The sequence below is a fragment of the Ctenopharyngodon idella genome, chromosome 13, assembly GCF_019924925.1.
Source record: "Ctenopharyngodon idella isolate HZGC_01 chromosome 13, HZGC01, whole genome shotgun sequence".
NCBI lineage: Eukaryota > Metazoa > Chordata > Actinopteri > Cypriniformes > Xenocyprididae > Ctenopharyngodon > Ctenopharyngodon idella.
In genome coordinates, this window is record NC_067232.1 from 10,135,791 (window position 1) to 10,151,653 (window position 15,863).

At 38.3% G+C, this 15,863-nt stretch overlaps 1 long non-coding RNA gene across 7 annotated transcripts in view; it reads right to left on the reverse strand.

Moving 5' to 3' along the window:
* Positions 1-15,863, reverse strand: part of LOC127524685 (uncharacterized) — a 387,968-nt gene that overhangs the window by 96,555 nt on the left and 275,550 nt on the right. For 5 of the 7 annotated variants that reach the window (XR_007933128.1, XR_007933122.1, XR_007933126.1 and 2 more), the window contains one exon: positions 2,040-2,160. The exons of the other annotated variants lie outside the window; for them this stretch is intronic. This is a non-coding gene — a long non-coding RNA (uncharacterized LOC127524685). The remainder of the gene's footprint in view (positions 1-2,039; positions 2,161-15,863) is intronic. 7 annotated transcript variants of the gene reach the window in all.

The window sequence follows — 15,863 nt, forward strand, 5'->3', positions numbered from 1 at the left end:
AAACACGGTTTAATGAAAGTTAAATAGTTTCTGTGGAGTGCACAGGCCGGAACAGATGAGATCAGGGTGCGGAAGCTGTCAGTGCCATTGTTGCGGGTGCACACTGTCCCCCTGTCTGCAAAAAAAATAAAAAATAAAAAAATTGTATGTGTATGCAGATACAAACCACCCACTGTATGCGCCATGTTGACTCATAAAAAAGATGGGGAGTTTTTTTCTTTCCTGCTCTTGCCTTTTTTCTGCACTTGGCATGGTCGTTTTGCAAATACATCATTGTAATTTGAAAGAGGCAAGAGGAGATTTATGACAGAATAAGTGGCCTTTTCTGCTGGAATTTATAACATAGTGGAAAGTGAGCATGTGCGGTTGGGAAGGAGGAGTCAGGAGGATGCTGTTAAGGGTGTTTGAATATGTGGAGGGTTAAAATCACTGAATTGTCTCTGCACCTCTTTGATTTGAGAGGATTCTGCTCTCTTCCTTTGCAGACAGAAACAGACAGATTCCTAAAATCTTCCCTTCCACCTTCTGTTCCTTACTGCTCTCTCTTCTTCCCTCTAGATGCTTTAAAGAGACATAATTTCCTCTCTGTATACATCTCTCGCACCTATACCCAACACAACGTCCTAACCAGACCTGACACAAAGCAAAAAGCTCTAAATGACAGTTTTGTCCTGACCAGCCATTACACTGACAAGTTTCAGGACATTTTGGTGGTCACACATAGATGCTGTAACTACTATACTTCTATGGTTCTAAAAAGCATATTTCTCCATTAACATCTTCTATATATTAAATAATTTTATATTATACAGCAATTATTTATTAATAATTGCTCTATATTCTGACATAATACATTTCATAGCATGCTGTACAATAAAAGTGTGGGTTCTGAAAGATTTTTTAATGTTTTTGAAATGTCTCTTATTATGGTCACCAAGAAGGCGTTTTTTTTAAATCTAAAATACAGTAAAAACAGAAAGATTGTGAAATATTAATACAATTCAGATGTATTTTAAAATGTAATTTATTTGTGTTATGGCAATTTCTAATCTGCTGATTTGGTTCAAGAAAAATGTCTTCTTATTATCAATGCCGTGCTGCTTAAAATTTTTGTAGAAACTGTGATACATTTTTTTCAGGTTTTTTGATTAATAGAAAGTTCAAAAGAACAGCATTTATTTGGATTAGAAATCTTTTGTAACATTATAAATGTCTTTAATGCCACGTGACATTTTGTTGGACATTCAGTTTCGGTGATGTCACCCTGGGTAGCCCCATGTGACATGCTATAACAAGAATATCTATGGCGAGAGAGCTCTTTCTTTTCCTCCTGATCATTTTCTTTTTCCCCCCTTTGTATTCCGCTGTAACAGTATGAAAAAAGACAACATATACAAACTACATTTGTGGTCTGTTCTCCCGATTTAATTTACGATATATCTCATGAATAATTCACTGGAATGCACTAAGAATCTCTCATTTTTCTCCCCAAATCCTCACGTCTCTTCCCAGGGTTGTCTTCACACAGACACTTTAAAATGTAATTGTCTCCCCTTTTCACTTCTAATCCCTATTAGCAGTGTTTACTGAAATATTTCTAAAGCAGATAAATACAATACTTATTGTTTTTCAAAATGATGGAAATCACTTTGAAATATTATCATTCAATGTTGCAGTTAATGAACATTTTTGATTAAGACAACGTATGTTACATAATACAAACATGCGTACTGTATATTACTACAGTGATATTTCACACATCCGTAATATTGCTGCAGAAATAATCAATCTTTTGGGTTTTTTCATCGTCTGTTGTAGTATTTTGTTAATGCTTTTACACTTTTAAATTTCCTTTTAATGTCCGATGGTTGAAGGGTGGGTAGAATAATGTTATCTTATTGTACCCAGTTTTTGAAAATGCTTATTATTGTGTTCACTGTGTGAACCTTTCGCTGATTGTTTACAGTTTAACATAAGTTACTCCCATAATTTGCGCAAAGTGTCATGGGGCGTGGGAAAAAGTTGGATAAACTACTCACCTTCATGTCGAGATTTCAAATCCCAAACTTCCACCCAGTCAATCAGCTGCCAATGAGATGAATGGCATTGATAGCTTTCTCTAAGCAATATAAACCTCGTTGGTGTGAACAGACAAAACGACTGGTGGAAGAGAAAGGCAAACAGCTTACACATTAATTAGAAAAAATGACAACCAATAAGGAACTGCTGGTTAACTTTGGCGAATAAGGGAAGGATAGAGAAGATGCGATGAGAGGGCCAGAAAGGTGAGCTGATACAGTCTCTGGTCAGTCACGTGTTGGTGCGGGAGAGGAAGAGTGAGTCACAGTGTGATGTGGCACCTGGGTGCACTAATTAATGCACAGTTCCAGTGGCTGAACATTTAACCTCCTCTTGCATGTATCACCCAGTGGCTCCTCTCACTTCCACAACAATAAACACAAACAAACCATTAGAGACGGTCAGTGGCTCAGGCATTCACCATACGCAGTTTCTTTACAACAAGGGACCTCAGCATGAAATGATCACAACACACATACCATAACTCCAGCAGGAATTTTTCACGGGTGGATTGCAGATGCTTAAAAAATCCACATAATATAGCAGGGTGATCTAATTCAGAGCTGGCTTCAAATGGGGAATAGCGATAAACAGGAATATGATGTTTGAAGGCCAGTTACACAAGTGCGTCTCCTGTCACCCTAAAGCGCTCTATCAAGTAGGTCAAAGGTCAACTGAAAGGCATGACAGGAAAAGAGAAAATAGCACTGAGATGTTCTCATTTTGAAAAGAGGCTCAGAGATGCAGAGGTCGCCCCGGGGCGAGGCTGTGGCTTTCTGATCTGCCTTGTGACTGGTACTGAGGCCTTTCACATGATTCAACCCCAGCCTAACCTTGTCATCATTAAGGTCAGGGTTATTTATCTGTTCATTTCTCCAATACAGAAACAGCCGGGCATCACAGAGAGGTCATGTGTGGTCATAGACCCTGTGAGGAAATTATGAAACATGGAGAAAATGCGCTTTTGATCCAGGATCATTCTTTTTGGATGGCTACACAACATTAATGGATATCTAAATTGCTTAGTGTGTAAACTGATTTTATTATTATTATTATTATTATTTGTACATAGCATAAATATTAAATGATTTTAAATCAAATTCATAAATACCTGATACCATCATTTACAATGTACATTAATTATGCAAAATTCACTTTTGGACATAAATGTGTGTTGGCAGTGTGTGAACACAACCACCCTATAATGATAAAAATCCAACCACTCCTTTTTTTTTAATCCCAATAAATCATAAGCAGTGTCTCAGAACAAGTCGTTTCCAGATCCCTGGCAATGTGATGTCACTTTAGCCACAGGCCCCGCCCATGAATGTTGACAGATACTGCCGTTTTAACATAGAACCGCCCTGAGTGAGTTCACAGCAAGTTGTACAGTCCGCCATTGCACTGCACTGCACTGACGAGAATGTCTCCTAAGCGTTTTAGGTGTTCTGTAGCTGGATGGATTAATCCACATAGCTCTTTCCATTTACTCCCGAAATCTGAGCCGCTGAAGATGAGGTGGATTAATTTTCTTTTTGAAGAAAATGCTCCCTCAACTCTACCGAAATTCATCAGCGCGAATCATTTCACACCGGACTTCTTTGTGAACGAATGTCAATACAAAGGGACAATACAAAACAGAGGTTGTGCTAAAAAGTTGATCATAGGATAGATCAGTAAACTGTTTGTGATCCAGCTTACAGCCTCCAGAGTGATACTGGATAGGGCAGTAATGAAGGTGAGAGCACTTTATTACAGTTCATCGGAGTTGATTTACGGATATAACGATTACCAGTTTATTAAGCACCACCCGAAAAGGCATAGGGTCTTTATATATTTGTTTACTGTTAGTTGTAACAAGTGTTACTGTGTACTTCGCTCTGTATGTTGATGATAATGCAAGGGAGAGAGAGAGAGTTTATGGATAATATTTTAATGCACACTTGCACTGTGTTTTATTAAGCTCTTACAGTGATTTTCTAGAGTGAAAACAGACGCTTCATATTTTGTGTGAAGTACAATAAGCGTTATAAAACTCATCGGTAAACAGGCTTGTACTAATATAGTGGATAAAAACAAGAAAACAATATAAGTCATAACCATAATTAAACTAAACTTTACGTGTTCTATCTCCATGCAGCATATATTCGCAGTTTCTGACTGTGACGAGCAGGGCGGGCGAGAGCCGTGAGGGAACGGCGCGAGGCCGGTGACGCGAGAGTTAACGAGCTCCACCTGTGAGGCGCACCAGCCTTGAGTCTCTCACGGAGGAGCTCCGGAAGCATAAAAGGAGGAGCGACGACAGTGAAGGACGAGAGAGGACCAGGCCTGGACTTTATTTTGTTTTATTATGTTTGTGTGGCTGGCGGACGTCCGCGAGGGTCTGCCGGCATTACTTTCGTTTTGTTCTTTGTTTATTTTATTAAAGTTTATTGTTTGAATGTTCGCCGGTTCCCGCCTCCTTCTTCCCACATCATACGAACTGTGTTACACTGACATTATAGCACGTCCTGACTGACTCCTTGCACAGAGAATGAGCTCTTGAAGCTTCACCCTCTTTGGCCGAGCGCAGCAGCTCATTTGCATTTAAAGGGCACACACTGAAACGGCACGTTTTTGCTCAACCCCAAAAAGTGGCAATTTTAACATGCTATAAAAAATTATCTGTGGGGTATTTTGAGCTAAAACTTCACATACACACTCTGGGGATATCAGAGACTTATTTTACATCTTGTAAAATGGGGCATAATAGGTCCCCTTTTAAAGGGTTAGTTCATCCAAAAATGAAAATTATCCCATGATTTACTCATCTTCAAGTCATCCTAGGTGTATATGACTATCTTCTTTCAGTGAAACGCAATCTGAGTTATATTAAAAAACATTCTGGCTCTTCAAAGCTTTATAACGGGAGTGAATAGTAACCGATATTTTGAAGCCCAAAAAAGCACATCCATCCATCATAAAAGTAATCCATATGGCTCCAGGGGTTAATAAAGGTGTTCAGAAGCGAAACGATGCATAAGAAACATATCCATATTTATAACTTTATAGACTACAATCACTAGATTCCAGTAATGTCCGTCCACACATTCACGAGAGAGTCGAGTTCCAGCGTATGACAGGATGTAGAAGTAGCGTAAGATTAGGTGAGAGTAGACGCCTCTTGCGGTTCAAACAAATAAGGCTGGGCAACAAACTCACGACATTTCTCTTTAAAAAATCTTGTTTTAGACTTTCTAATTCGTGACTGGTGTTTTGTTTTGCTCTACCCTCTGCGCTTCCTCGTTCGTCAATGCGTCAGATCAAAGTTCACTCTTCCACCGGAATCGACTCATGTACGAAAGCCAGTGATTCTGGTTTATAAAGTTATGAATATGGATATTTTTCTTACAAAGACACATCGCTTCAGAAGGCCTTTATTAACCCACTGGAGTTGTTTGGATTACTTTTATGATGGATGGATGTGCTTTTTTGGGCTTTAAAATCTCAGTTACTATTCACTCCCATTATAAATCTTGGAAGAGCCAGAATATTTTTAATATAACTCTGATTGTGTTTGGTTGAAAAGAAGAAAGTCATATACACCTAGGATGGCTTGAGGCTGAGTAAATTATGGAATAATTTTAATTTTTGGGTAAACACTTTAGGTATTGATATATGCTTCAATCGTATCCTGTCGTCTTTGCTTTGGTCGTGCACGTGGGCGTTTGCCGTCCACCATGTCAGCAACAGTGCCTGGTGCTGCTTGTAGGACGTGCCCATACCACTGAAGACGCATTTGCCGCATTTTCTCCATAATTGGCACAACGGCCATTTGCCGCTGAATTGTATCATTACAGCAGTGGTCAAAAAAGAGAGACACACCAGCAATCCAGCAGAGCATGCGCATCTCCATGGCGTGGAGATAGCACTCAGTGCTTTTGGTGACTGGCCAGCATTCGGCTCCATACAGCCCAATGAACTTGAATGATGAGTGAATTAATTGAGACTACAGGATGTTTAATTTAAGGAAATGAATTATCAAAATATCCCAAATAATTTGTTTGCAATTTGCATGACAGAGTTGACATTTCTTAAGGATCATGTGACACTGAAGACTGGAGTAATGGCTACTGAAAATTTAGCTTTGCCATCAGGAATAAATCAGTTGTTTTAAATTGTAACAATATTTCTTAATATTACCATTTTTACTGCATTTTTTTTTTATCAAATAAATGCAGCCTTTGTGAGCATAAGAGACTTCTTTTAAAAACATGAAAAAAATCTTACCACTGACTTCAAACTTTTGAGTATGTGTATATATAGGGCTAAAGAAAAATTCATGTTGTAATATGGTATATCAAACAGTTATCCCTGATAATGATCTATTCTAATGAGAAGACACTCTTACTAATGTCATTGCCCTGCTTTAGACAAGGAGTTCAGCTCCACTGCTTTACATTAGGCCTGATCCTCAAGCATAATAATCCTGTCTTGCTCTTAAAAATCTAAAACACACAAACTGCCAAAGTCATTCGAAAAAAACCTTAATTAAGTTCATCTGTGCAAACATTAACCTTGTAAGAGGCTAAAGAGAGAGAAGAATGAAAGAAAGAGTGTGTATGACAGAGAGAAATTCTATGGATGGAGAGAGATCGGGGGAAGGTTAATGAAGGAGGGCGAAGTTGTGTTTGCTTAGACCTTCGCGACGGAGACGGAGGAGGGGGGCAAAGGAGATCTTTCACGGAGAACCGCACACACGTCCCTCGGTTTTACTCGAAGTACTGCACAAACAGGCTCCAAATGACAAGGTGACACTAGGAATACACTACTACGTGACCGCCGCTGGAATTGCCTTCATCCGTTTAAGATGACTGCAGCCACTGTGGACACTGTCGCGCCATTAGAGAGATCTGGAGAATAAGCCACGGAGATAGCAGAGATTATCACGGCCTGTGTGTTCAAAGACCTCCCAAGGGCACAATGACAAGCCACACCGCTGAGACTACAACAGGAAGAAATCTGATGATGCATTATTAAACTGCTCATCGTTATGTTACTGCTGTTCCTAAATTGTGCAACATTTAAAGGAGTAGTTCATACAAAAATTAAAATCCTGTCATCATTTACTCACCCTGATGTTAGTGAAATGTTCCTGCTGCTTTTTTGCCATACAAAGAAAGTGGATGATGATCAAGGCCTGTCAAACTCAAACTGAAACTCAAACTAAAAAAAGAAAAAAAGCACCTCCAAACTCTATGAATTGTGCAATGACTTTTTTTTTTTTTTTTTTGGAGGGGGGATTTTTTGGCGAATGCTGCGGATGACATATTTAAATTTTAATGAGTTCAAAATAATTATTGTTCTGCTTATTTGTTTATTTTAACATGGTACCTGTCCATGTGGTCTTTGGTCCACCTAAAGAAAAATTTATGCTGCATTATCATCTGCTCCCTCTCTCTCTCCTGGTCAAGGCAAAATAAATAAAAGCATAAATAAATGCATAAATGAATGAATGAATGAAAGTTTTATGTAAGGAAACGTATGTGTATGTCTGTGGCAGTGGTGTGCGGTGGTGTTTTAAAATGAGGAGGTAAAGTCCTCATTTTTTTTAATATATCAAATGTAAATTTATGTCCTTGTTACACAGTTGTCCTGGTTAAATAAACATTACATATAGAGACCAAATACAATTCTAATTTGTATTTTTACACTATGTAATGTTCTATTTATTAAAACCAAGTATAAATTTTGTCAAGTTTTACAGATTTTTACATTTATTCCAAAATTTTAGGCTAACTAAAGACAGTAACAGTTTAAACTATATATATACTGTATGTATATATATATATATATATATACACATACATACAGTATATAGTTTAACTTTTAAAAAGAAAAGCTGAACATCACAAATAATATATATATATATATATATATATATATATATATATATTATTTGTGATGTTGGACAGTGTTGGACAGTGTTGGACAGTGTTTCTTTAGAAAAATGAGTAACTTTTACACTTTGTAATGTCAAATTTTTTAATATTTGCTTTGTTTTATTTTTTTAATATTGATTATTTTCTCATCCAGTTTTTTTTGAGGAGGCATTGCCTCCCTTGCCTCCTCGGAGGAAACGCCCCTCATCTGTGGGCGGGTTCACACCTTAATTAGTCTCAACATTAAAAGAAGCAGCAGAAGTCTTTTCAGTGTTTAATGTGCCAGGCAACTTCTTCAGTTTTTCTTCAAATGACATTAAATTACATCGTTCAATGAGAGTGTCAGAAAGGCCAACAGCCACCAGGCATTGTATATGTGTTTATGTAAATGTTTTACATTTTTATGCATATGGCAGATTTTATTCAAAGCATCTTAAAGGCTTTTGGAGTGGACCCAGTTTGACGCTAGAGTTTGTTTCATTTCAGGTCTGCACCAGCAAACTGCACCCGAGTCCATCTCACCTCTAGTAGAGTTTACGTTTGAAGAAAAAAAAAAAAAAAAAAAGCCTTGTAGTGCATTTAAGGTATACGTTTTATCATTTCAAGTGTTTCCTGGGAATCAAAACAATGACCTTTGCGTTGCTAGCGCTGTACCATTTGAGCTACACTATAGCAGCACATAACATATGTTGCGTTATGCTAAGAGGAAGAAAGCTTTGACTGGATGTTCAAGGGCCCAGTAGAGCATGTGATGTACCTACCCTGCTTGACAGCCCAAAGCTCCTTTTATAGGTTTTGGCCATTTTGGCTGTTGTGAGACAGTTAAGATGATATGTTATGTCTCCCCGCAGAGCCACCTTTGCCTGAGTGAGATCTGAGCTAGCCAGGACCACACGGGAGATGACATTTCCATGTCTGTTTAGATAGAGGTGTGGCGGACACATGTCTCTCTACCTGATCGAACTGATAGACAGAAATATATTCATGACTTTCCACCCTGCTGTTTTCTGTAACAGAATTGGATTTTTACAACCTTCCAATTAAGAAATGATTACATATTTATTTGAACCCCCCCTGCCAAAGATGATTATTTAATTTGGCTGATGAATACATTAACTGTGCATTGATCAACTCTGCACTCTAGTGCACCGTGGAGAAACATTACCCTTCTTGGCAAGCTTTTCAACTAGCGTGGCCTTCATACCAACACACACATACACGCAAGGACTGTCACTATAAGGCCAGCGGTGCAGGGGTTAACGCTGCTGAGAGCTTTTGCCCAGTGGATTGTTTATCGACTGAAAGAGAAGGTCTTCTTTCTCTGGGCCAGTTAAGTCAGCCTCCCTTTTGTTTGACGCTGCCCATTTGAGGAAAGCTTATCCCTGACCTTCTGCCGCCGAGACTGATGACAAGGACAACGCGCACTAACCTTGACATTCAGTGGGCTAAATGGCTTTTTCCACTAGCAGTCAGCAAACCAGAAGACAGGCAGCAAGAGGCCAAAAACTAATGAATCTATACCTGAGAGAAACTTAGCACAGCCACATTCTTTAAAGGAGCAGTCTTTACAAAAGAAGTGACACGTACAACGGTGTGTGCGCATGTCTCTGCGCGGTTAAGTGAATCAGTACAAGCCAGTACTGGGAAAAAAAGTCTATGAAAAAAGGGGTTAACAACACCAGTGACTGTATTAGAGACAATGGAACATTTGCATAGAAATGTGACTGTATGGCATTTTTATATATTCGAAATTTGTGATCCATTGCATTTAAACAAATTGGGCCATACAGCATAATGAAACACATAACAGTTGTCAGATCATGATTACAGAAAGAGGGATCAAAACGGTACATAAATTACACACTTCACCTATAAAGTCAATGTCAGTTGCTTTTTGTATCCCATTGTACTTCCATAATGTAGCATATTTGGGAGTGAATATTTAATGAGAAGAAAAAAAAAAAAAAAACAGAATGGAGACAAACCGAGTACGAGTTTAATAAAGCAATGACTAACAGTGGTAAAACAATGGTTAATATTATCCAATAGCCCACATAGCCTATGTGAAGTCAGCGATAAAGATGAAAAAACACATTTTGCAGGAAGAGGTTATTTTCTTTGGAATAACTATCAACTGCAAAAACAGCATAGACATGTACACTACCGCTCAAATATCAGTACGATTTTTTTTTATTTTTTTTTTTATTTTGAAAGAAGTCTCTTATACTCACACAGGCTGCATTTATTTGATCATAAATACTGAAAAAACAGTAATATTATAAAATTTTATTGCAATTTAGAATAATAGTTTTCTATTAATATATTTTAAAGTATACTTTTATTCCAGTGATGGCACAGCTGAATTTTCTGCAGCCAATAATCCAGTCTTCAGTGTCACATGATCCTTCAGAAATCATTCTAATATGATGATTTGCTGCTCAAGAAACATTTCTTATTAATATCAATGTTGAAAACAGTTGTGTTTGTTGTACAAATTGATATTTTTGTGGAAACAGTGATTTTTTGAAATAGAATGCTTTTGTAACATCACTGTTGGTCAATTTAATGCATTCTTGCTAAATAAAGGTATTCATTTCTTTAAAAAGAAAAACCTTACTGATCACAAACTTTTGAACAGTAGTTTAAATAAGTAAAATTTGCTTTTATGCTAAATTTAAGCAGGTATGATGTCAGTCAAAATAATGCATTATGGGACTGTATTGCATCCGGTAGTTGCTAAACAAACTGCAATCAAACCAGTGCCCGGAGTCCACACACATACACACACACACACACACACAAACAAACAAGCAACACATGCAGTAAACACCCCCAACCCAAAGTCACACGGAAAGACTATCTAGGGGGGAGTTTTCAGGAGAGCTCCGCTTTATGACTGCTGTTGTCAGAGCACTTAGCGCCATGTCCTTTGTTTCTAATGAGATAAGACAGTGTCAGATGGATACAGTACTAACCTTTCTGCTTGTTTACAGTGCAGAAGAACAGGATAGGGGGGTGACCTCTCTAAAGTTTATGGTCCAGCTTGCCAGACAGCTCTGTTTCTAATGAGAGGCCTTATGGGAGCATGTCACAGCGCCTCTGCTTGGCACACAGAGAATGTTCACAGACAGGGGAGAGAGAGCTGTCCGTTCTGCTTTGGGCAAACACAAACACTTAAGATTTAAATCTTTCATTTTGGGGTTGGGTGTCAATGTAATGCATTCATTTAGTTGAATTAATTAAAAAATAAATAAATAAATAATGCAATAAATTTTTTTTTATAAAAAAAGTCACTAAAAACGTTTCTCCAACTACTTTTTAAAATTGACACAACATCTAAAAACAGGCCACTTGTGGTGCAAGAAGCTGAAAAATGACAACTTTTTATACTAGAATCCTGAGAAGAAGGGGAAAAAGGGGTGGGGGTGGGTATCACGGTTTCCATACAAATAATAAGCAACACAAATGTTTTTAACATTGAAAATAATAGGAAATGTTTCTTTAGCCCCAAATCATCACATTAAAATGATTTATGAAGGATCATGGGACTGGAGTAATGGCATCACGGCAATAAATGACATTAAAATATAAAAACAGTAATTTGAATGTGTAAAAAAAAAATAAAAATCACAACATTACTGTTTTTGATGTATTTTTAATCCACATAAAGAATGGGCATTAGAGAATTTTTAAATATTTAAAATCATGTTGACCTTAAACTTTCATATATATGCGTTTATATTTTTTAAATTGTAATCATATTTCTTATTAAATAAGGTCTATTCAATGATTTACTCTTTTGCCAATAAATTAAATTAAATTAAATTAAATTAAATTAAATGATTAAATTAAAACATAAATAATATTTTTTATTTATAAAGCATCTTTTCCAAGATCAAGGTCACACTACAGAGAAAATGTAATATAATGAGAATAATGTAACATGTTTGAATCATCTCATTTTGGGATATTGAAATACATTAAAATATAAATAAGCATATAAAGCAAATATTGATATATGTGAATAAATGTAATTAATATGATTAATTAATCAGCATAACATTTGATTCATTAATCTTATAGCATTTTAAATAGATTTACATCCTTAAATGTGGACAGAAAAAGAAAGAAACTTTCTTTTTTTTCTTTTTTACCTTTACCAGTAAAGAAAGAGATCTATATGAAAGACGTTAACAACCTCCGGAGGGTAAAAAACAAACAAACAAACAAAAAAAAAAAGCTGGGCTTATAAAAAACTTATACCAGATAACATAATCTGGTTTTGATACAGCAAGGTTTACTGTCACTCCTCAGCCAGTCTGCCACCCATGAAGCTGTCTGACCTTTGACCTTGGCGTTGTGTAGGGCTGATAGATAGAACAGAGATAGCTTGCGGTGAGGCAGAAGAAGACAGGGCTCTGGCAAGAGCAGAAGCAAACTGAGGCAAAATAAACACTCTCTCATATCCCTCTTCTCCTCTACTGTAACTTAATCAAGCTGCAGACAGTATGTGTATCTTTTTTTGGCAGTGTGTCTCTGTTCTATATCCGAGAGAGGCTGGGATGTCAGGGGCCAGTCTCCTCTCTTTATGAGGCCACGCTGCTACAGCCCTTCTGCACTCCGGCCCAACAGGACAGCTGCTCCACTCTCCCAAATACATCATCCTGTCCGCCAGCCGCTCCCAGGACACCCTACTGCCCCCCCTCCCGCTCGCCTCGCTCTCTTTCTCCTAGCACAAGGTGGGGGAACGAGGGGGGCCAGATGTGTAGACAGAGAGTCCTTGTCCAGCAGAGGTCAATGGATCTAACAGAGCAACTTTCTGTAAGGAGCTGAAAGCCTTCTACTGCGGCTCTCCATCTCGCCACTGTCATGGGACGCCCGCGCAGAACGCTGAGTCAACCTTTCTACAGGCTGTGAAACAGTTTAGAGCGGCGGATGAAATTAAGATCACAACCTGCATCCTCCCTCGCTTGTCTCAAGGTTTTAAGGGTGGTTAACGCCAGACCCCAGGTCCACCTCCCCTGCCAAGGAGTTCATCCACACTCCCGAATTCTGGATGGGAATGACACATGTACGCCATTGCACGAGACTCTGAAGTGGTTTATGCTTTCAAATGCATTTTATCTGGCTCTTTCAAACCTGCCGCTGTCAGTAATTTGTGGACATGTGACGAGTGAAAGGGTTAAACAATCACTTTAATGTAATCTTGTTTACTGCTCTGTCGCATGAGTAAATTATTTCACACAGGCTCCGGCCCACTCAACATATAAAAGCTGCCTTATCACCGACACGGCCATTTGCGGTGGCTTTACTGTGCAAAAATTATGAGTCATACTTTTACAGGGCTCTCCAGTTTTGACGGCCTTTTTAATCCCTGAACTCTGCTGAACTGTACATTTCCTTAATTGCGGCGCAGCTTGTAACCTCTGTAATTGGCCTCCCTCCTTTACCTCTGCTTGGAGATGTCTAGACAGAAAGGATATAAAAAAAGTTTAGGTGAAATGCAAGAATAGAGATGGACAGAGCGAGGGAGAAAAACAGAGAAGGATGGATTAAATTTAGAGAACAGTTCTCTTGCCTAAACATAATGAGCTCCTCATAGGGTGGTGGTATTATTTCAAGGGTAGAATAAAGAGAAAGGATTACTGCAATTAGGCTCCTCCCACTTTAATATGACTGGCTGTGGACACCCTTGATTGATTTATTGACCTTGATAGTGAGGTCCACACATTCAGCTGAAATACTGCTGTTCAGATTGTAGCCCTAAAATTTGGAAAAGAATGAGCATTTTTAGCTATATGTTCTAATATGTGTTTAGAATAGTGGTTTCTCGATTTATGAGTTAATAAATTATAAACAGTCATCTTTCAAATGTGAACAGGGACAGTGATAAGGGGGAACGGGGGAAAGTTTTGGAACGGTTAGAACGATTCCAGGGGCCGTGATCAGATAGGGGACCCGATCTGTATTTAATCTTATGTAGAAACGTACTTTTCAAAGCACATGGAAAACCTGTTATACTAATATTCACCATATTTACTCACATACTAAAAATTTCCATTCTAAAATCCCATTACAAAATCCAGTGGGAACCAATGGTGAATTAGCCCTCCAAGTTGGCCTACAAATTGACGTCATGACTGAACAGCTTTAAAAGCTTAAATGTTCATATACAATGCTTTTAGAATGGAAAATGTTACTTTTAACCTGTTAGTCAGCCTTAATGTAAGGCCCATTTAGGCTGTATTATATAAAAAATAAAGAAAAAAAGTCCAAAATCACATGCTCTCAATCAAATCCATTAGGTAAATACGCACAAAATCAAATATCCTCAGTTCCTTTAAATGTAATAATGCTCCACGCAGTCTCCTGATGTTTTTCTTTCTCTCTGGCAATGTTTCTGCTAAGGGTTAGATGTGTATATGATATAAACCAGTGGCAGGGCCTCCTCTCTGACAAGGCCAGCAGTGTGTTTACCTAGTCATGTTGAATCCACACACTGGCCAGAGGAGGGTCAGCAGGAGGCCAGCACATCCCACCCCACAGTCCTGCTATTCATCCCTGTCACATACAGACAGGTCACACCCCTCACTCTGTCCTTCCTCTCTCTTTCCCAACTCGTTTATATGGAAATGGTAAGTAGAGGTCTTTTTAAACTGAACACCCCCAAAATTTAGATCAAAAATAAATCAAACCCACAGACCAGTGATAAATTAAATACTCTTGGGAAGAACTTCATTAGTATGTAATGAGTGGACAACCTACACTCAACATGCTAAGTTTATATCCTCAGACTGTGTGTGGAAATGTCTTACTTCATCTGTGTGCAAGTATGCAGAGCAAGTATGCAGTTTCAATTGTGACCGTCACGGTGGGCTGAACAGACTGACCTCTCAGGGTCAGGTGGGTGGGGATGGTGTTGACCATGACCTTGTGAGAAATGCCACTCTGGTAAGTCTCAAGGGGAGGAAGCACCATTAGTGCAATTCAGATGAACACTAACTAACTATCTATCTATCTATCTATCTATCTATCTATCTACACTGTAAAAAATTATTTTCATGATTTGTTATCACAACATTTTTTTTTTTTTTGTAAAATCAACTTAGATAATTAATGTGATTCAGATTAGAGGTCTGCACGGGCTTTAAACTGAGGCCTGAACCTGGCCCGTACCCGAGATCGCTTGACCCGACCCGACCCCGAACGGTACTGTTATAGTTTAACCCAAACCCAACCCGAACCCGACCCGACCCCGACCCGAACCCGAAATCCGGCGCTATAGAGATGTACCATTCTTGCTATCACAAGCCAAGACAGCTTTGTAAGACCTACACTGCACGTACCCGCTGACCTATTTATTGGTTGAATGACAAGATCATATCGTACAACTTTTAAATAGACAGAAACATCAGGCTAAGTAGTAGAAAAGACGCACAGAGGCCATTTGACATGCTATCGCACCTCATTTCATTCTGCACTCATGTATCATATCGTACAATGTTTTAAACATTTAAATACACATATCAAATAAAATAATACAAAATGTGTATGATGTAGTGTTTTAGATGATAGTAGCCTACTCTTGACAAAGCTGATTTCTGAGAGACGCAAGAGAAACGCAGCTATTTGATTTACGAACGCGCTTGGCTCATTTCATTCTTAGAGTTTACACTTATTCGTCTATGATATCATACAATGTTTAAAACATTTAAATATACATGTCAAATGATGTAGTATTTTACAGTAGACCTACTCTTGACAAAGCTCTGATTTTTTGAGACAGAGACGGCAGCGCGGCTATTTGATTTGTGTCTGTTCTCAGTAGTCATTCACTTCACACACACATAATTGTGTAGTAAT